Below are 7,275 nucleotides of genomic sequence, written 5' to 3'. Positions count from 1 at the left end.
TATATATATATAAATTGTATCCATCAATGTAAATTGCCTTCATTCACCAATCATCCAGTTTTGGCTGCTGAAATCATAGAATTTCTTTATGTTGATTTTTATGATGTATATTTCATCTGTCTGTTTTAAATTTTATGATCATGAAAATGACTATGAAAATGAGACAGTTGTCCAGTATGATGAAGAAGGGGATTACATAGTATTTTAGAGGAAAGCTAAGTTACAGAACAAAAGTAGTGTGGTCCCCATTTTGAAATGTGAATTTATCTTTCAGACAATTCACAGATGATTCACCAAACAAGACAGAATGTGAATATTTTTGTACATCAATGATGTCATCAGAATCAACAGAGTTCATTCTGGCTGCTATGTATCCAGCTTTCTGTGCATTTAAAACCTTTAAATAAAAATTACAATCAAATCATCTAATTAGCACAATGAAGGTGCCACATGAATTATCTTTTAGTGGTTGTAGCCATACTAGTTCACGAGCACTTTCTAGTTTTGAATTAATAAATCATTCTATGAAACTTCAGCTGGAAATCTATAATCAAATCTTGCTGAATGATTATCAAATGTCTGAGTTGCATTTTCAAAAGTACACAAACTTGCTGAAATGCTTGCTTCTACATACAGTTGGTTTAATAATGCAAACAGTTGAACAATAAAGATAGTATATCCTTGTGTGGCTGACATGAGCTTACCTGTGGAAAATAGTATCTTATTTTATTATCACTTAGAGGGGCTGCAGATGCAGCTTAGTGTAGAGCACTTGCTTGGTGTGCATGAGGCCCTGAGTTCAATTCTAAGCACAGCAATAAAAAAAATCTCTTTGACATTTGAAGACAGTACACTGGCCAACTGTCATCAGTTGAGATTTCTGCAAGTGCAGAGTACTTCAAACCTGATTTACCTGATTTTCAAAGTGGTCGCTAATTACTAACTCGGAGACACAGATGTAAAGCATTAGGCAACCTTTTAAACCCTTTTCACCATGGATGAAAGTGTGACTTAAAGGACAATACATAGAAGGACTAATAAGAAATCAGAATTTGAAATAAAGCTTGCACCACTTTGCATACACTCTTCTCCCTTGACATTTTAGATACATAATATGTACTTTGAGTATAACATCAAATTTTAACACATACTTAAAGTAAAATCACATCAGTACAATACTAAAAAGCTCATTTTTTGTATTTGGTGTGCTTTTTGTTTTGTTTGTTTGTTTTTTAAGACAGGGTCTCGCTATGTAGTTGAGACTGACCTGAAACTCACTATATAGCCAAGGTGGTCTCAAACTCACAGTGATTCTCCTGCCTCAGCCTCCTGAGTTCTTGGATTACAGGCATGCACCACCATGTCTGGCTCATTTTTATATTTGTTTTAGGCATTTTAAATAGTTGCGATGGTTTAAAAATGATGATTTAAAATGTGGTTTATAATTCAGTTTTTCCTGCTCTATTTTCCACCTTGTGTAACCTGTTTTATTTATTTGGGTGTAAATCATTTTTGTTTAGAATTGTGATGTTTTATATGTTTTCTCCCAGTTCTATAGCAATGTTTCAGTCCATCATCCAGTTTTGGCTGCTGAAATCAGAGTTGTGAAGACTTGTCTTTATTTCAGCTAGACTGCTTTTCATTTCTATATTTAGTACTGTAGAAAAGATGTCACTTCTTCCTTTAAGGCTGTTTTGTAATATATATAAGGACTGGAATTGTGTTTTTAGAGAAATGCATTCAAGTATGACAATATTCTATCTGTGTTTTCACCATTCAAAGTGCTGTTTAGTACTTTAAACTTAAAGATATTTAATATCATTTGATAAAATATCTAAATGTGAAAAAACTCAGAAACTCAGCCACTTGAATCTCTGCAGAAATCTATATTTTGACTCCATGAGTGAATATCTGCACTGAAGTCCAGCCCGGAGTCAGTAAGGGGACAACATTACAAAGGAAAGGATCATATAGCATTTTTGACTATCATCCCTATTAATATTTGCTAAGAAGATGGATCTTTAAGCTTCACACCACACACACATACAAAGTATACCCACAAGTGACTATTATACTAAACTTGATTGATAATTCAAAACTGAGATAATTCCAGACATTCACTGTTGATGGGCTGGGTGACAACATTGAGTTTTCTATAGTGGAGGGTGAGGAAAGTCATTATTTTTAAGGTTATTAATTTACATTTCTTTTTCAGTTTAAATCCACTGTTGTCCTGTGCCTTTAATTATCTTCCTATATAAAAAAACAAATTACTTCTGTAACTTATTTATTTTGTTTTCAAACCCTTCACCCAAGATATAAATGCATCCTTTCTTTGTTAAGTATTATCATACATGTACATTATAGTAGCTTTCTAATAGACTTCTCATTTTCACAAGTTTATAAAAATATGTACCTTGCTAGTTGTGTGTGGTCTCAGCAGAATAGGTATAGTCAAACAGGTAATTAAGGAGAGGTTACTAGAAGGGATCATGTATACATATTTGGCAAGGTTGGAAGGGAGCCAAGAACACATGATTTAGTGTCCTGTACTAGAAGACAGCTATTAGAGGGCTGGGTGGTTAGCTAAGTGGCACCTCACCTGCCTCAAATGCAGGGTCCTGATTTCTAGTTAGATCCCTGGTACAAAAAAAAAAGAGAGAAAGCTATTAAAATTTTTTCATGGTTTAGATCTATAATTTTGCTAAAATAGCTCATGTTTAGAGGGTTGTCTTTTGGAAGATGACTGGCTCTTATGGGCATTTTATTCATCAGTGGATCACTCTTTTGATAAGTTCATGGCTGAACATTCTGTTGTGTGGGGGTTACTGATCCTAACAGGTGGGACACAGAAACTGACTGGAAAGGTGTGTTCTTGTCCTTGACTCTTGACTCCTACCTTACTCTCTCTCTTTGCTTCCTGGCTGCCAGTGTCTGAGCAGCTTTCCTCTTCCATGCTCCTTTTCCAGGATGTTTCTGCCTTGGAATCAGACTACTAAGTCCCTTTAAAATATAAGCCAGTTTTTTGGGGTTTCGAGTGTTTTATTCCAGTATGGGAAATCTGACTGGGATAAACATTCAGACCCAAAGAAACAAAATCGGAGAGCACAATTAATGTGTGTGTGTGTGTGTGTGTGAGAGAGAGAGAGAGAGAGAGAGAGAGAGAGAGAGAGAGAGAGAGTATAGAAGGGTTAGTGAGAGAAGGGAAGTATCAGGGTTGAGGAATTGGCTTCAATAAAAGGACCATGTAAAGACCATGGCCTTACATGGAGGGATCAGATAATTAAAAAATTCATAAACATCCCTCTTCACTGTCCTCTTACATTCTGATGCTTTTTTCTCATTGGCTAACTTCAAGGGGAAGATGAGGGCAAGTGATTCCAGTGATGAAGCATATAAAGTTTAGCATCCTACATCAAGAGTAGTACAGAGAATTTCAGACAAGACATTTGGAAAGAGTGAAAAATGGAAAATGTCTAGAATCCTCCAAAAATTCTGCTACTTTCAAAGCTATAATTTCTTCACTGTCATATTCACTTATTTTGTGTGAATTCATGTTGATGGTCTCCAAAACTGTATTCAGTCTCAGAATTTCACCAAAAATTTTCTTTTCCTTCCCTCCTAATAAAGTCATCATCTAATGATGTGTTCAAGCCAGGGATGTGTTTTTCATCTTTTCTACTACAACCATTCATAGGCAATATGACTTAGAAATTACCACTTTAAAATATTTAAAAAGTACAGCCCTTACTAGTCTCTATCATCACAGTGCTTTTCCAATAACTTATTTTCTCTATGTATTGTTGTAATAATTTCCTAACTGATCCTACTGCCATCTTTGCTCCTGTCCATTTTGTCCTTTCTATCACTATTCCCAAATTCTATTTCTTTTCATTAAGTTGTATTGTCTCTTATTAGTATTATTTCTAAGGCCTACTAATTTGTTGTTTCCTTCCATTATTGCACCTCTCAAATTAGCTAGCTAGCGTTATAGTTAACCTGGTCATACCTTTAATCTGATCATTATAAAAGTTCAAGTCATTAGCTGGGTATTAATGATCTTTTGTGATCTGTCTTAATCTACCTTTTCTTCATCATTTCCACCTTTTCTTCACATTAATCATATATACTAATCAAAATATTTAAAACTCCTGATAAATATTTCTTTTTTCTTTTTAAAATAAACAATGCTTACCCATAATATTACAAGTACTGAATTAGGTTTTGAGTATAAAAAAAATGTATGAGACTAAATCCAAGTTCCTGGAGATCCCAGCAGTTGGTTCTAGTATCCTGTCCTGTATATGATACCAGCCTGAGAGGGGAAAAAACTAAAAGACAGAACTAAGAAAGAGAAAACAGGTTTCCAGGATGACCAATCGTCAGTAAAATTGACAAAGCTGCTGGCCACTGACTTTTATTGGCAATCAATTGAGGCAAAGGCAAGCTACATGCAGTTTCAATGAAAATTAATGTAAACAAGGCTCAAAAAGGATAAGACAAAGCATTCTAGATTCTGGAATAGAATAGAGAAAATATATTGTTTTACTTAGAGTATTGTCCTTTTAGTAAGATTTTAGTTGTGGGAATAGAATTTACAGTCCTCTGCACCTTTACCTAGAAGCAGCCCAAGGTATAAATCATATCCATGAATACTGATTTATAGTAAATATATCATTAAGCATCATTACGTACAGGGTCGGTTTGTTTAAATGCATTGTTCAGAAAGTAATTTAACTCCTAAATTAACTGGAGGTTGCTTGATTATCAGAGGTATTATTTAGGGTGTTTCCTTTAACATGAGTTTTTCCTGGAAGCTCAGTTCTGCTTTACTAATTCTATTAAAATACTATGACTTTATTTTATATGAAGATAACTGTATTGCCATTTATTGTCATTTATATTTTATTTCTTAGCAACCACTATCATTCAAAATATAGTTGCAGAGAAAGGAAAGTTTATGAGAGTAGTGCAAAAAGCACTGGATGGGACCATACTTTGCTTGCTAAACAAGTTGGTTTTAGGCTAAGACATTTTCCTTTTTCATCCTAATTTCCCTTTTTGGAAAAATATTTGCTGGACTAGAACAGAGGTGGCAAAGAGTTAAAATGTGATATCACAAGGTTTCAAATGAATGTGATCTATGAAGTGGCTGGCCAGGGATTTACCTCAGTGGTTCTACACCTACCTCACAAGCACAAAGACCCAAGTTCGATCCCTGGTACAAAAAAAAAAAAAAATGAAGTTGCAAAATTCAGGTAATTTGGAACATTTCTTTAAATGTGCCAAAGATCCTCCCCTCCTTTTACTTCTAACCTTGCACATGCACATGATACACCTGAAAAAAAGTAAAGAGGTTTTGAGAATTGAACTGCATTATACACACTGCCCAATGCCCAGAACAAACTGCTCTCTGGTAACCACTCCCAATTTTTCTATTGTCACACATCAGTCCCCATTCAAATGTCACATATTTGCAAATATATGAGAAATTAATTTGTACCCTATTGGATGAATAATTCCTAAGATGTTTCTACTTTAAAATAGAATATATATTTTCAGGGAAGATTATTTATATTGGAAAGATATTTAGCCTGTCTCTGGTAAAGTCTCCTAATACTGTGTATTCTTTGAATAGGCTCATTAAGGCAATTTACTCTAATCACTGATTTGAAGCTCTTGTGTCTGGTATGTAGAAAAGGTAGTATTTTTTTTTTTGTATTTCTGGAGGAAAGGAGTTAATGCAATTATATTTTATATTCTTGAGTATGAATTTTATATTCTTCACTAGACTATTTCAGAGCACACACACACACACACAAACACACACATACACTATATATATATTTTCTAGACAAGTGCTCTACCACTGAGCTACAGCTCTAGAGAAATCAATATTTAAAATGAATATATGTGCAATAAGGTGCAAACCAGACTTCAAAGTTATCAATAAGTAAAACAATTATAATTTGAGGCAACTTGCATGCACAAATATTTATTTAATTTCTTCAAATTCAAAGATGTAGGAAATTTAAGTAAGGAATTTAAATGGGAACTGAGATGTAGCTCAGTGGTAAGTTTTAGCTTAGCATGCATATGATCCTGGGTTCATTTTCTCAAAAGTGTGTGTTTCATAAATAGGTAAATTAAAGAACAATTTCAAAAGGGTGGATATAACTGAAAATCCAAGGAAAGACTTTTCCAATAAGTCATTTTAGATCATCGTGCAATTATTTAACTTTAAGTCTATGATGAAATGGTTTCTCTGAATTATAGTAATATTCTCTATACTTCATTTTTGGGAGTGAAGGTAAATTACATAAATTAGGAGAACAATATTTCCTCTTAAAGAAATTTAAGGCTGTTTTTATCCCATATATAAGACAATGAGTAATTATTTATTAAGTTCAATTTCATGGATTTGTTTACCTGTGAAATTTAAATTTTTCATTTAATTAAAATTTATAAGTTACATCATTTTCATGTGTATGCGCAGTAATTTGGAGTTGAATTAAAGCCAAATACAATAGAATTAATTAGTTCCTTTCATTTACTTATGTTTTCAATCTTTTAAGTAAAGTGTAGTTGTCTTTTTAAAAAAGGTGTGACACACATTTAAATACCATATGGTATCTCATTTGAGTAGGCAAATTATAAGTAAAGAGCAAGATAAATTGTAGATATAAGGAAATAGAGAGGTAGATATTTGCAGATGAGAAAGGGTTCAAGAAATGGAAGGTGAGGAGAGGGGGAGAAGAAAGGGAGGTACAAAGATTTAAGGTTTTTCATGTGCGTGTACCAAATACCCACAGTGAATGTAAACTTAACTTGTCATCAACGTGAACTAGAATAATTTAAAAAATAATAATGAAAATGCACAAAGAAGATCTAGAAATGGAGCAAGGTGACTGTGAATAAAATGAATAAAGGAGGAATAAAAAGAATCAAGATGTGTTATGTCCATATATGTACTTTTTTTTTTGTACCTGGAATTGAACTCAGGCCCTTACAATTGTGAGGCAGGCAGCAGCACCACTAAACTAAATCCCCAGTGCCATATATGTACTTCTTAAAATAAATGCAAACTTTATGTATTGCATACATGTACTAATACAATTTTTAAAAGTGTATTTTAATTGAAAATCTTGAGTGGTACCAAATAGTTTCCCTGGTGTGAATAATCTGCAATAATACATAAGATCCTAATAAGATTACTGACATTTAGAAATGGGAAGAAAGGAGCTAAAGGTAGGGAAGGTGGGATGGGTAGGGGAA

General features: G+C 33.5%; 1 pseudogene; it reads right to left on the bottom strand.

Annotated features, from left to right (window-relative positions):
• Nucleotides 1–112: 112 nt before the first annotated feature.
• LOC117284771 overlaps nucleotides 113–7,275 on the bottom strand; it is a 58,151-nt pseudogene continuing 50,988 nt past the window's right edge.

The sequence above is a fragment of the Fukomys damarensis genome, unplaced genomic scaffold (genome assembly GCF_012274545.1).
Source record: "Fukomys damarensis isolate Sample0158 unplaced genomic scaffold, DMR_v1.0_HiC HiC_scaffold_39, whole genome shotgun sequence".
NCBI lineage: Eukaryota > Metazoa > Chordata > Mammalia > Rodentia > Bathyergidae > Fukomys > Fukomys damarensis.
Note: the sequence above shows the minus strand (reverse complement) of the source record. Positions and strands in the feature narration are given on the sequence as shown.